This window comes from Callospermophilus lateralis, unplaced genomic scaffold (genome assembly GCF_048772815.1).
Source record: "Callospermophilus lateralis isolate mCalLat2 unplaced genomic scaffold, mCalLat2.hap1 Scaffold_408, whole genome shotgun sequence".
Taxonomy (NCBI): domain Eukaryota; kingdom Metazoa; phylum Chordata; class Mammalia; order Rodentia; family Sciuridae; genus Callospermophilus; species Callospermophilus lateralis.
Window position 1 is genome coordinate 515,999 of NW_027514360.1, and position 14,552 is coordinate 530,550.

At 43.1% G+C, this 14,552-nt stretch overlaps 1 long non-coding RNA gene across 2 annotated transcripts in view; it reads right to left on the reverse strand.

Annotated features, from left to right (window-relative positions):
- The window catches only part of LOC143387803 (uncharacterized), a 220,499-nt gene that overhangs the window by 70,858 nt on the left and 135,089 nt on the right, over positions 1-14,552 (reverse strand). For both annotated transcript variants that reach the window (XR_013155049.1, XR_013155050.1), the window contains exon 2: positions 12,183-12,238. This is a non-coding gene — a long non-coding RNA (uncharacterized LOC143387803). The remainder of the gene's footprint in view (positions 1-12,182; positions 12,239-14,552) is intronic.

Here is a 14,552-nt window from a genome sequence, read left to right on the forward strand (position 1 = left end):
TCATTGATAAGTAACTTGTATCAAGAATATATAAGGAACCCTTATAACTCATCAATAAAAATACAACTCAATGAAGAAATGGGCAAAGGATTTAAATAGCTATTTCTTCAAAGAGATTTTTTAAATTGACAATAATCATGTAAAGATGCTGAACATTATGAGTCATTAGGGAAATCCAAATTAAAGCTACAATGAGATGCCATCTCAAACCCACAGGGGTGTCTAAAAGAAGACATAATAAAAATTTTTGGAGGACTAGGGCTGTAGCTCAGTGGCAAAATGCTTGCTTGCCTAGCATGTGTGCGGCACTGGGCTTGATCCTAAGCACCACATAAAAATAAACAAATAAAATAAAGGCAGGCTGTCCATACACAACTACAGAAATTTTTTTTTCAGAATTTTGGAAATAAATAATGTAAAAGAATTTGGAAAATTCATAAATTTCCAGTGGGACTCTATAGTGTGGTACCAGCTACCTTTGAAAACAGGATGCTTGCTCCTGAAAATGTTAATCATAGAGTTACCACATGACCTAGCAATATCACTCTTAGACCTATATCCAAAAGAGTTGAAAATATATGCACACAAAAATTATACAAAAGTGTTTGTGACAGCAATACTTGTAGTAGTCAAAAAATGGAAACAACCCAAATGTCCATCACCAACTGATATACAGATTAAAAAAATTCAGGGTGTGTGTTTAAGAGAGAGAAAGAGGAAAAAATTACTGATTCATGCTAGAGTATGAATAAACCTTGAAACCATTATGCTAAAAGAAAGAAACCAGAATAAAGGCAACATCTTGTATGATTCCAGTTATATAAGATGTTCAGAATAGCCAAGTCCATAGAGAAAGTAGGTTAGAGGTAGCCAGAGCTGGGGGGAGCAAAGAATGGGGAGCAATTGCTAGTGAGGATGGAGTTTCTTTTGGGGGTGATGAAATGTTCTAAAATTAGATAGTGGTGATGGTTGCACAACTCTGTAATTATTCTACAAAACAGGGAATTGTATTCTTTAAAAGGGTGAATTTTATGGCATGTGAATTATATCTCAATAATGCTGCTATAAAAAATATGCAAGAAAGAGACTGTAGGGAATGTGGAAAAAAATGGAAACAGCTGACTTGCTAAAAGTAGTGAGACGGAAGGTGATTTTATTTCCTTTCCCGTTATTGTTGTATTCATGTTGTTTTGTGCGATAATAATGTGAACAGAGGAGAGGGGTAGAGAGAGCCCAGCATAGAAAATGGGCCCTAGTTTTTGAGTCCAGAGGCCTGAGTCTGTTCTTCCTTTCTCTCTTGGGTATGTGACTCCACCTCCCTGGATCTCAGTTTCCTTTTTGCAGAAGTGGGCATACCACCACCTTCCAGAGCTGCTGTGAGGATTGTAGGCGGCCTTCCATACCCAGAGAAGATATGTAGCAGGTGCCCATATTGCTCATTTCCCTTCATCTTCATTTCTTTATTCAAACAATTATGGAACATCTGTTGTATACAGGGGATAGAAATGAACCAAGATTTTTAAATATATTGGTGTTTAGAAAGGAAGACAGACACATAGATAACTAAAACAAGTTCATTGGGAAGGGTAACGGTAAAGATGTTTACAAATAGCTGTTGGAAAAGCTATGTGCATAGACAAAATATATTTCTGAATTTGGGATGGGAGCTTATGGTGAAGGGGCCAGACCAGGAAACAAAAACTGGTAGAAGAAAGACAGAATCCAGAACCACAAATCCTCATGCTGGCCCATGGCTGTTCAGTAATGGAATTTCATATGCATTCTCACGTGCAATTCTCAGAGGATGCCAGCAAGGAAAGGATGATCACCCTGCTTTACAACTCAGAAAAGTAGTCATGGAAGGGTCAAGAGAGTGTGTGGTTTGATAAAGCCAGCACATGGGGTCAAGCCCCCTCCACTCAGCCTCCTCTTCTTCTGGAAAATTTTGGCTCTACACATGAGGAAGGAAGATGGCACAGAAGTGAGGTGCCAGAAAATGAACAGTTCTCCCCAAGTCATGGCTGGAAGGAGGTTATTAAGTGTGTAACTTGTTCCCCTTGGGTGTCCAGTGAGAAAGCAGGTCAGACAGAACCCCTGGACCCATTTGGCCCTGGATTATCCAGCAAGGATTTCATGTATTACTTAAGGAAGTATGTTCTATGGATCACCAATGTCTAATAAATACTTCTCCAATGATCTCATGGTCAGTTTGTTGAGTCTGCCCCTGGCGCTTTAGACCATGACATAAGAGCCCAAAAGTAACACATTACAGACCTGTGGGTCCCATGTCTGCTAGTTAAAGGGTACACACACACACACACACACACACACACACACACACCAAAGACACGGGCCCAAATGTGAGGGGGTAGGGACACTGATTTGTGTGTGCGTCCCAAAGTGTTTAGCTTAATATCTGGCACAGAACTGGGGCTTCAGTGGGTCCTCCTCAACAACAGCCTAACTAATCTTGGGTTTGATGGAACCTTCCCTTGGCAAAGGCAAGAGACCTTCTTTTACCTAAAATATCTCTCTGGGAGGAGAAGGATGACAGATCAGAGCATAGGCATTCTGCCCAGAGACCCTAGTGGGCACCGCCAGAGATGCTGCCAAGCTTTTGGTAGTTGGCCAGCTGATCTGACCACAGCCTCATTTATCAAGAGCCATAACCAGACCATTATTTGGCTTCTGTGTTAGTCCCAGTGCACTGTTCCTGACAGTGAGCCTGTGATCCTAAAGCCTCCCTTCATTGGAATATCTCCAGAATTGAATAAAACAGAACACTGTAGGCTCAGGGGCCAGGCTGTGCCCAGAACTCTGTAACCACCCTGGGCAGGGAGAGCACTCTGCAGTGATTCACAATGACCTGAAGGATTCACAAGAGGAGTTTGTAGGAATCCAAGTCAGGAAAAATTCAATAAGGAGATCCATCAAGATCACCCCCACGCCCAACAAACACACACATCTCAAAGGTAGAGAAGAAAGCACACAAACTTAGGGACCCATAGACCAAAGATAAAGCTGTCTTTGTCTCTTAAAAGAAGCAAAGATGAGATATCCTCTCTGAGTCTCAGTTTCTTCTTCAGCTAAAATGGATGTAATGTATTGTTAGGGAGGCTACAGAAGCTACTCAGATGGACAGGTTTATCACAGGATTGTTGATGATTGACATGAGAGTGTGATGACAAGAGAATATATGTTGAAAAGAAAAGAAGGAAAAAAGAAATAAACCAAGGGGAAACAGCACTTAGTAGAGACAGAAGAAAACAAGCCAGTGATCAAAATGGTCAGAGGGCATAATAAGGGAAAATATAAGAAAATAGCTTTTTCCAGTAGACGCATCAGGGAAATTCTCTAAGGTCTACCAGCTGTTCGATCTTGAAAGCTCAATCATAACACTGAAGACCTATTATTATACCATTAATAAATGTCTCCTACAGATGTAGAGGGTAAAGTAGAAAATGGGTTCCTTATCACAAGTGAATTTCAGCTGATTGGTAACATTTATTTGGAGCCTTGCATTTGAAAATGTTCTAAGACCTCTTCTGGATGCGAAGGTAAAGAGGCTGTTTTAATTGGCAGTATCTGCAGTGGGGAGGAGGGAAAGACCGGCAGCCTTTGGACCATGTGAGATGGATGCTGTCATGTTACAGCCAGGTTCCCCCTTGGGGAGTCAGGCACTCACTCCTGCAGTTTGGGGGCTGTTGCTGTTGGCTGCTGACCACTCTCAATAGAGTCCCTCTCCAGGAATGACCCTTAGTCCAAGAGAGCTGTCATCTGGCGGCAGTGCACAGCTGTCACTGCAGTGGGCAGTAAAGCCAACTGCCCTTGACTTAGTGTGGGGTTTGTGAAGGGTCATCCCAGCTCCAGTGATCCAGCGGGGCCAGTGGAAGTCCTTGTTGTGACTCTACTATAGCTCAACTCTTCCCTCCACCCAATCCTGCTTCCCTTGCCCCCTTATAGTTGTTAGTCCTAAAAGCGCATACTGATTAACTTTCTGCATGCAAATCTCTGTCCCAGAGTCTGGCCCTGGAGAACTCCACCTAATACATTATGTATTTGCATTCCTGCACAAGCTATCCCCTCTCTGCCTAGCTAATAGCTTGTCATCTGTGCTTACTTACTCTTCAATGAAGACTCACCATTAGCCAATGAGATAAACACATAGTCCATTAGTCTTCTCTTTTTAACTTGGCAGCAAGGAAACTCAAAGTTCTTATCCTTCCTTCTCCTTTGCCTATGTCAGAGGTGAGGTTTTGCTTTAGATTTGGAGGCTCTCCAGTCTATAAAGGCTAGGTTGGCTCCATTCCTCTCATTTCAATCACTCCTCCTCTCCCCCTGTAACCCTAAGAGAGATAGTTAGCCTTTATCCACAGCTCACTTTTAGGAATCATTATAGAGCAAAGGTGTCAGCAGGATGAGAAGAAATACATGTTAATGACACTCACTGGCAAGATGCTTTCAACTCATGTGTAAGCATTGTAGACACGGTGACTCTTTGAGGGTACTGTCATTTCTTTTGGATAAAAGGTACAGAGAGGTTAAATGATTTTCTAAATAACACAGCAAACTCATTGCAGAATGTAGACCGGTAGCTAGGTTTCTTGGCAGACAGTTATACAGATTGCAGCCACAGACAGAAACTGCTTCATTGGCCTTTGCTACTCTCTCAGAAATCAGTGCAGTATTTCTAGAGAACACTGAAACATCAGAATTAGTTTAAGGGTCTTCTCCCATCCTCTGTTTTTACTGTTGTGGGGCCCCATGGGATCTTGGTAGTGCTTGCATCCTTCATTGAGCACTGAAGAGCACTGTGGAATTCAGGAGATGATCTAACAATGCAATGCCCAAATCCCTGCTACAACCTGGACAAGTGGTCATCCTATTCCTGTTTAGAGCATTTCATTGATGGGGAGCTCACAACTCAGAAGGCTGTTTATCCCATTCTCCCCTCCCAAAACTAAAAAGGAAAACTGCCGTTTAAAAGAGATGATAGGTGCAAACACATAGAAAGCACTCAATGAATAAGATTTTTTTTCTATTTCTGCCAAATGCATAATAAGCAGACAGAATCAGCTATAGGGAATGTGTGCTTAGCTCTAGTCACTGACCCAGACATGTTCCTGGGGGACTACTCAGTCCTTACACAGCATCAAGATAGAGCTGGAGAAGTACAGAGGTTTGGAGTGTGGTCTTTTTGGCCAAACCATCCAGATTTGAGGTCTGCTCTACCATTTGTGTTAACCTAGAAAAATCAGTCATTCTGTTCCTCAATTTCCCAATCTGTAGGATGAAGAGAGAATAATGCTATCTAGTAGAGATTATTATCTAAATGTAGAGATTATCATCTAAATGCTTAAAATTCTGCCAGGTACATGGTAAATCATAAATGCCATTTTAACATCATTCCCATTTCATAGACCAAGAAACTGAGGCCAAGAGATTGAACCAATTCTCTAGAGTCAAATGGCTTAATGAGGAACAAAGCTTGGACATAAATCCTGGCCTGCCTGAGTGACAAGTGCATATACTTTCCTTTATATAACATCTCTGCCATTCCTTTTGTCTTTTCTTTCTTTTTTTTTTTTTTTTTTTTTTAAGAAGACAGAGTGGGAGATGCCGGTGTAGAATTCTGCCAGAGAAGCTGGCATTTCCTGCTCATTTGAGAAGACTGTTTGTTCTCAACAGCACAGCCGAGTGAGTCTGGGAGTCAAGTTCACATGCAGGTGATAAACCGTGGTGCTACCTGCTTTCTAAAGAGACACTCAGGGGCTGAGGGAGCAAAGACCGATTCAGGTTCCCAGATCTGCCACTGCAACCAAATCCAGCTTTTGCTTTAATAGGGGGAGGGGTAGAATAGACAAGTCACCAACCTCCACATGAACAGTGACTTTGTGGCCCCAAGATGAACTGATAAGCCCTTCTCAAAGATAATGCGACCATTGCTCTGTGCAGCAGTGGCTTCAAGGTTGGACCCTTGCAGATGGTACTACTTTAGGATGCAGCTAGTACAGGGCCATGCCTCTGTTGCACAAAGGAAGGCTTGCAGGGAGTAGTAAAATTCAAAATATTTAACAACTGATAGGCACAGGCAGTGACCAATCAGATCAGACACTGCAGTGAAAATGAACATCAGCTGCAAACAGCAGGGCCCTGGGGTGCATCCTGGCTGAACCTTTGCCTTGGCAGCAAGGAAGCCCAGTTTGCAAACAGAAGAGGAACCGCAGATTGGAGGGACAGGATTCAACAGAGAATTGTCTGCTTATCTCATATGGAAATCCCAGAGAGGATTCCCTAAACCCCCTGGGCTCTGCAGAGCATAGTTCAAAAGCCATTGGAGTACAGAAAAGAGTAAGTACCTTCCAGGTCCAACTTCAAGACCTAGCAACATCACCCGCCCTGGGTGCACAGGACTAGCCTCCAAAACAGCAAAGCCCTGATTCTACTTAAAGACATGCCTAGGAGGCTCCAACTGATAGACTGTCAGAAAGTTACTCTGCTTACCTTTTCCTTTGGCAGGAGTGCTCATTTGCAGCCTCACAAGATAGGTGCTTGTGCTTATAGACGGTGGCACCAGTGCTCCTTACTGTGGACCCCAGGATTCAGCATGTTGCCTGGAATCATGCAACATGAGCTCTGGCCTATCAGAAATTCCATCGGAATCCTTGTTCTGTCTAGGTAGCCCCCAGAGCCACTCCTAGCCCCTCTCTTTCCCAGCTGGATCTACCTGTCTGCTGCTTTACTTTCACAGAAAGCATATGCTCCTGCTACCTTTTGGACAAAGTCACAAGGGGTCAATTATTTGTGGCATGGAAACTAGAGTACCATTTCTTAGGCTTGCATACGATGAAGCTCCACATGATGAAACAAGTCATTGGTCCATGAGGTCCAGTGGGAAGGTACTAGAAGTAAAGGCCCTCCCCTGAGAGCAATGCACCAAGACTGTTCTTTCCCTTTCATTCAGTCTCACCCACCAATGAGTTTGCTGTGGTGGACTTGCCAAACCAAAAGTTACACCAGAGAATGCTGCTGAAATACTTCCCCACTGTTCATGGAACTCAAAAGATTGTGCCTCTTGACGTTGACCTTGCCCCCACTTGTATCTTACAAATCTAATCTACTACCGGGGAAAGACACCCCTTTCCCATTAGTGTTGTTAGTGGATTTTCATTCTGTTTTTCATATATGATTATGAATCTCCAGCCTTCACTACCTTTATCTCTTCTCTATGGAAACCTCACACAGCTCAAGATTAGCAGGCCCTGCATTTGAGTGACAGCTTCACAGGAATTTACAGAAGGAGCCATGAGAATCAGCTGTGGCTATGAAGAACATGGGGACAACTGGGGAGACTAGTGCATCTGAACGACACAGGATATCCACTGAGCACCAAAAATTATGTCAGTTAGCCCAGATCCCCTCCCAGTCCTGCCACTTCAGCCAGCCATGCAACCTGGTAAAGTAACTCAAAAATCTTCCAATACCTTTCCTTTAGTATAAAATAATAGTATGTATCCTATAGGGTTGCTGTAAAAATTAAGCAAAATAATATAATCATGCATCACATAAGGATGTTTTTTATCAATGACAGACTACATATGACAGTGGTCACATAGAAAATGAAAAGTTATTACGGTCTACTGATGTAAATATTATCACATCATAGCATGATGCATTACTCACATATTTATGATGATGTTGGTATAGAAAAATCTATACTTCACGGCCAGTCATATAGAAGTGCAGCACATACAAGTATGTAGAGCACATGATATTTTATCATAATAATAAGCAATGATGTTACTGGTTTATGTATTTACTATACTGTATTTTAATATGATTTTAGAATGCAATACTTACAAGAGATCAGTTTACCATAAAACAGCATGCTGTGTCATGCCAGCAGCAGCTTTATGCATCTCATGATTACTGTGTCCCTTGATTGCATCAAGAGGCCACATAGAGTGATTGACGAGACCACCTGGTTTGTGTAAATATATCTGATGATGTTCACAAAATGATGAAATTCCCTAACCTCACAGTTCTCAGAATAGTTCTCAGAATCCCAAAGTTAAGAGACCCAAAACTATACATAAAGCACTTAGCACTATGCCTAGCATGTAGTCAATAGTTCACTCATTATTAATATTGTTAACCATTCAAACATTTATTGATCAGTTGCTATAAACCATATACCTTGATAGGGGCTGGATCTGTCAGTTTCTACCCTCAGGAACTGCATGGTCCAGTGGAAGAGAACCACAAATAACCAACAATTAGAATGTAGTATGGTGAGTGCTTTGTTAATGATTATTTTTAAAAAGAACTCTCACTAATAAATGACCACTGTTTCTTGCTAGCCACTCTGTGCTACAAGCTTTATTTAAATCAAAGTGTAAGCTTTCTAGCCCTAGAATCTGAGTTCAAATCCCAGCATTTTTACTAAATTAGTATGTAGTCTTGGGCATGTTAACTAACTTCTTTGAAACTTAGTTATTGTGAAAAAGATAAAAGTTAGAAAAAAATATATACCTATCCCCAGAGTACCTTGCACATGCAGTTGCTTACTAAGTGTCTATTGATCAGAGTGTTTGAATGAGCATTTTTGATCAGTGACTAAGAGCACATAGAAGGCAGATATTGGGTGGCTGCTTTCTCCCACCCCTGGAGAATCTGTCTAGGAAGTTTTGAAGTCAGGCAATGGGTTCACCTGGGGCATGTGACAGGATTGATGCCAGCTGGCTTTTCTGGTTTAGAGCCAATTCGAGCCAAAGACTGTAGCCACGATGACTCGAGAATGACCACTAGGGTGCAGTTGCTGACAAGCACCAAGCAGAATGTTCCAAACAGCAGGCTCTTCAGGACCAAGGTGGATAAAAGGCAGAAGGGTCTGGGGAGGAAGTACTTCCTGCTCCAACCAGGCTGGATGCTCTAGTTCTACCAGGCATCCCCAAGCCAGCATTTCCCCAAGCCCACACTGTGGCCATGATGGCTTTTGCTGACTCCAGACCAGGCCTTCTGAGCTGGCAGTAGACAAGTCACATCACATTTCTCTTTGCCCCAATTTCCTCATCTGTCTAATTGAGAGAGTAATCCTAATCCTGCCTTTAATGCAGGGTTGCTGAGAGAATCAAATATAAAAGAACCTTAAGAAATATACAGTACCACAAAATAATGCATTATCATTACTGTCATCATTACTACTACGATTACTGCTGCTGTGTATCAGTCTTTTCCTATGTGTTGTGGATTATCATTATTCGATCCTACAACCTATTACCTAAGAAATGAAGAAACTGAGGCTGACAGAGTCATGGCCCCCACTAATCCCTTTATTGCCTCTATGAATTCAGGAAAGATACCTCATCCCTTAGGCAGATGCAGCAGCTCTGAGACAGGTAATTTGGCAAGTAGAATGGACGCAGGATGATGGTGAATTCCCACTCACCCTTGACTAGACAGCAATACGCATGACACATCTTCAACAATAGGTTGCAATGACCGGAGCAAAATGTTGAGTCAATTGGTTGAATAAAGACCAAACTAGGACTCAGATGAAGGCCTGCTATATTATACAAGTCATGAGCACCCCAGGGGGACAATTGTCCGCCCCCCACCCTGAGCCAGTGGCTTTTTTGTGGTGACCACAAACACTGGTTGTCCTTCCTATACACTCAGTCACTTGCAGCTCTGTGTGGGGAGGAACAAGAATGATGCAGAAGAGCCGCACACCTCAGGGAGTGCTTTACCACTGCGAAGGAGCCCTGCGAATCATGATGCACCAGCCTCAGAGCTGAGCCAATGCAGAGAGAGGAACAGAACTGTACAGACCCAGACCTGTTTACACGAAGGAACATTCTTGTAGCGTAGCCTGATAAGTCTGTTGCTAAGCCTGCCTGGCTTCCTGTTGCAGAGCACCTGGCTCTCAGCTCAGGAAAGATAATCACTCTGGGAAACGGCTCTACTCAGGAGACCTGGCAGATTGCTTGCAGTCTAGGGTGAAACCTGCCTTTCAACAGGACTTCACCTCTTCCCATGTCAGACAAGAGGAAACCGAACCCTTGAAGGAAAGGGTTTGCACACACACAGTCCTGCGAAGCATCTGCAGCCATAAGTGACCCTCAGGGAAAGGAAGGTGCCCCGGAACTCCCAGCTCAGTGTACCTCCTGCACAAAGACCTTAAAGTTCCCTGCTGGGACAATGAGAGACACAGGGCACTCCAGCAGCTATCATCTGTCAGTCCCAACACCAGCCCTGTCCCTGTTAAGGTCCAGGGGAGGGCCAGGCGGAGAGATCACACAGCACTGGGGTGGGAGTGGGGGCTGTGGAGGGCAGGGAGGGGGAAGGGCTTTGGAGAGATGAAAACAAATAACTGGCATTGTTATCTGACCCCAAAGAAGATGGCCAGGGAGAACTGGGTGATCCCAGCCAGAGTGAAAGAAGGGCCAGCCTCCCCTAGTCATGAAAGAGTTTAATGAGACTTATTTAAAGCCCATTTTGGAGTCCTGCTGAAAAATAATACTAGCAAGTTTTATTTTTTTCCCATAAGAATTGCTTCCTAGGGCTCTCTCTCTCTCTCTCTCTCTCTCTCTCTCTCTCTCTCTCTCTCTGTCTCTCTTTCTCCCGCGCGCGCACACACACACACACACACACACACACACACATACCCCATCCTGAAAAATTCACACATTGCCCACAAATCCTGCCATCCTTTACTTTCCCACACTTCAGGCATATCTACCTCAAGGATGCCACCATTCCCTGCACACACACAAACTGCAAAATAGAAAAAGCAGGTCTAGTCCCAGAGGTTAGTCCTGCACCCTTTGAAATTCCAGACTTTGAGGCAATCCAAGAACTTCCTCCACAAGGAGTTGTCCTCCACATAAACAAACAGCACAGCCTCTGATCCCTATCATTCTCCACGCTGCGCTGCGCCTGAGGCAAGGCAGCTCTGCAAAGGCAGAAGCTACCAGCTTTCTTTAGTCCAGGATCATTAAGCTTTGGTGGGAAGCAGCAGCCTTCGGCAGGGTCACAGCACAAGAAGGGGGCTGTATCCCCCCAAACACCTTGCCAGATTCTCTATGATATGTTAAGTCCCAGTCACTTGGAGGAGGCAACCCTGGCCTTGGGCAGATTTCCCTCTGGTTACCAGCTCACCCAGAGCCGATGGCTGCTTTTATTGCCAGGGAGGAAAAGCATTGCTTCTGCACCTATCAGCTAGACACAGGAAAGAACGACTTGCAGAAATTATTCCCACATCAACAAGGGCTCCATCCAAGAGCCTGTCTCCCCAACCTCATCCCTGATGCCGAAGATTAGGGCACAGCAATACCCACAAGATGCTAAAACTGTCAGGGGGAATCTTTTGCTGGGATTAGAAACCAACCTTGAAGTTAGCAAGGATCTGGAGTCCAGCTCTGAGTCCTACTCCCTGGATAGCCTTGGCCAACCTGAGCCGCGGGTCTCTCCTCTGTGGATGGAAGTCACAACTTCTTTCTATCTTACATAGTTTTGTGAAGGTCACAAAACACTCCACCAACTACAAACTCCAAGCAGATATGAGAAATTCTCATGATGAGAAACTACCAAGGAAAGAAGGAGCTCATCCACTGGGCCGTGAGCTCCTCAAGGGCAAAATCTATGCTGTCTTTAGCTTGTCATCTCCAGTACCTGGAACAGAGACTAGCACCAAATTTTCTGTAGTAAAACAGTTGGGAAGAAGGCAGGCAAAATGAAGACAACCTTGCGTGAAGTTGTGTACTGAAGGTCATAGAGTGGGTCATTGTGGGGCTGAGGTCAACACCCTCTCACCCCTTGGATCAGTGCTACATTCATCAAACACTCAGGTCTATTGCAGGGACAGTCAGTGAGTGTCACACCAGCCACAGGGCAGGCCAGAATCTAATGGGTCTACCATTCCCAGGAAAAGTCCCATTGCAGGCCAGATAATACCTAGGAGGTCTTCAAAAACTCGAATTGAACATTCATTCCAACTCCACGAAGGGAACAACCAGAAACAAGTGCACACGACGTTGCAAAGGCCTCAAACCAGCTCATCTTATTCCTTGAATTGTGCAAAATAGAAAAGTCACAAAACAGGAGCCACTGGGTCTGGCGGAGGTTAGGTCATAGAGCCTAGAAGCATATTTTGTTTCAGACTGTCCTTTATCATCACTTACCTACTGACCAAGCGTCTGAGAGATCACCAGCCCTCTCTGATTCTCAAAATTTCCATCTGCAAAACAAGAAGACAATCACAATTAATCCCTTGAGTCCTCTGGACTAAAATGCATCACTGGTTTTATACCTAATGTTGGCTACCAACTCTCCATGATCCCATGGAGCAGAGGAAATTGCCAATGGTCACGGTTTGCAAGGGGAACTATTCAGAAAATGAAGTGTGATCATAAAAAATTAAGCATGGTAATTAATAGTTATGTTGCAAGCCCGGATGCCAATAGTGCCCAACTCCCAGGACAGAAAATTCAGCCTTCCCATCATTTGGGCACTTATGTTTATTTTTCATAGATGTTAATCTGTGAAAGGCCACTAAGAAACCAGAAGAAATAGAGCAAAGAAAAGGGCTGCAACCTCAACATACTTCCTTCCAACATTCTGAGATACTTTTCCAAACTTATTTTCTTGTATACATGGAGTTCAGCTCTTTTCAGAGCAGGGGCTATACAAATCCATACAATTTAAAAGTACTCAGTGCCCAGCAGATTGTGATTCTCCCTCTCTGGCCCCTGGTGTTAGAGCAGGACTGTTGCCTTGGTTGCTTTATTTCGTTCTCTCAGCTTGGTCAGTTTCCCCAAGCTCTTTGGATCTGAGGTCTGATCTATGCCCTCACTGCTACACCTGAGCCTGGCGGAGTAAAGAGCAGGTGACCTCAGCCCTTGGACTGTCCTTCTCCAGTTGGGATCTGCTACCTCATCTTGAAAATAAGAAAACTTACCAGCCTATCACAGATATTATTTTAACTTAAAAAAAAAAGAGGCTACAGAAAGAAAAGGAAACTCATACATTTGAGTCCCTACTAAGTGACAGTTATTGAGCTGATAATATCTGCAGACATTATCTCATGATCCTCATAAACACCCTGGGAGATTTTTACAGCTGAGAAAACTGTAGCTCGATAAGGCTTAGTGATCCATCCAAGGCTTGATGCAGTAATTTGGGCACCAACATCACATTTTTTACCATATCCATGGGTTGCCTCTACTATCATTAACTTTTCCAAAGCAATTCACATATTCTTGTTTAACTTTATTTTTAAGGGATTTTATTATTAAAAAAAAAATCCTACAGCTCCTTTCCTGTGCCCCCCACCGCCCGTGCCTAGTGAAAGGTAGTCTTGCAACTGAAAATGGATTCTGTAGATACAAAGGGGATGCTAACAACTCAGTTTATACTTATAACCATTCTACATACAAATATCCATGAAGTCACAGGTTTGAGATGCAGTTTATATACCTTTTTCTAATTCTTATTATAATAGATAACTCTTGACATTTAAAATGCTCATCCACTTTGCCCACCTCCCCCTCAGTGCCCCCATTACATTTTGGGGGGAGGCTTGTGTAAGTTCCCTCACTTTACTGTGACCTCAGAACCTCATTTTGTCATATTTTAAAGCTGAAACAACAAAAACACCTTACGATATGTTCAAAGTCACACAGCTCCTTACAGAAGGAACCAGGACTTGCCCTGTTAACCCAGCGTTCATGCCAGTCCTCAAATTCCAAATTTGCATTTCTTTAGCATCTGACCACTAATTAAATTTTATTTCCAAATCAAGGCAAGGTCATCCAGTTCCATTACACTGTCAGCTTCTCCAAAAAGTGACTAGATTGTATCAGTACTTATTTAAGACCCCCCAAAGGGCCCTTGGATAAGAAGCTGCATAATTTCTAAAACCAAGTTTAGAAAAATGTGAACTGAAAGTGATTCTTTGTTCAAAGATCCAAGATAGTAACCAAGGAAATGGAAAGGGCTGGTAATCTAACACCCAGGAATGCCACCGCCACTGCAAATGAGGATGAAATCCCAACTGCCAAGGGATGAGCAAAAGAGTGGCAAAGGGATTGTGCTGGACACTGATGGAAGCTGTGGTGGAGTGAGCTTTGGGCAGCTCTAAACTTCCACTTCCTGTCATCTGGCTTAAAATTAATTGGCATGAATATTTTATGACCAGCAAGCAAACAGGCTGAAAGGCCTATAGAAATGGCCTAGACCTTCATCATCAAGTTTCTTATTTCTACATGGAAGAGGAGATCCAAGCTGGGCAGAAACAGGAAAACAAACAACTCTGATTATCCTTCCCAGGGAAGGGATAATCAGAGTTGTTTATAAACTATTATTTTTTTCTATTTATCCAAATATACTAAATACAGTTAAATCTCACTGACTACTAGCAATACCTTTTATATATATATTTTCTCCTAAATCTTTTTGTAAGAAGACACATGGACATTCACACAAGTCACATTCACATTCAGATACTCTACAAAATAGGATCATATTAAACAAACTCATTATAACAACTCTTT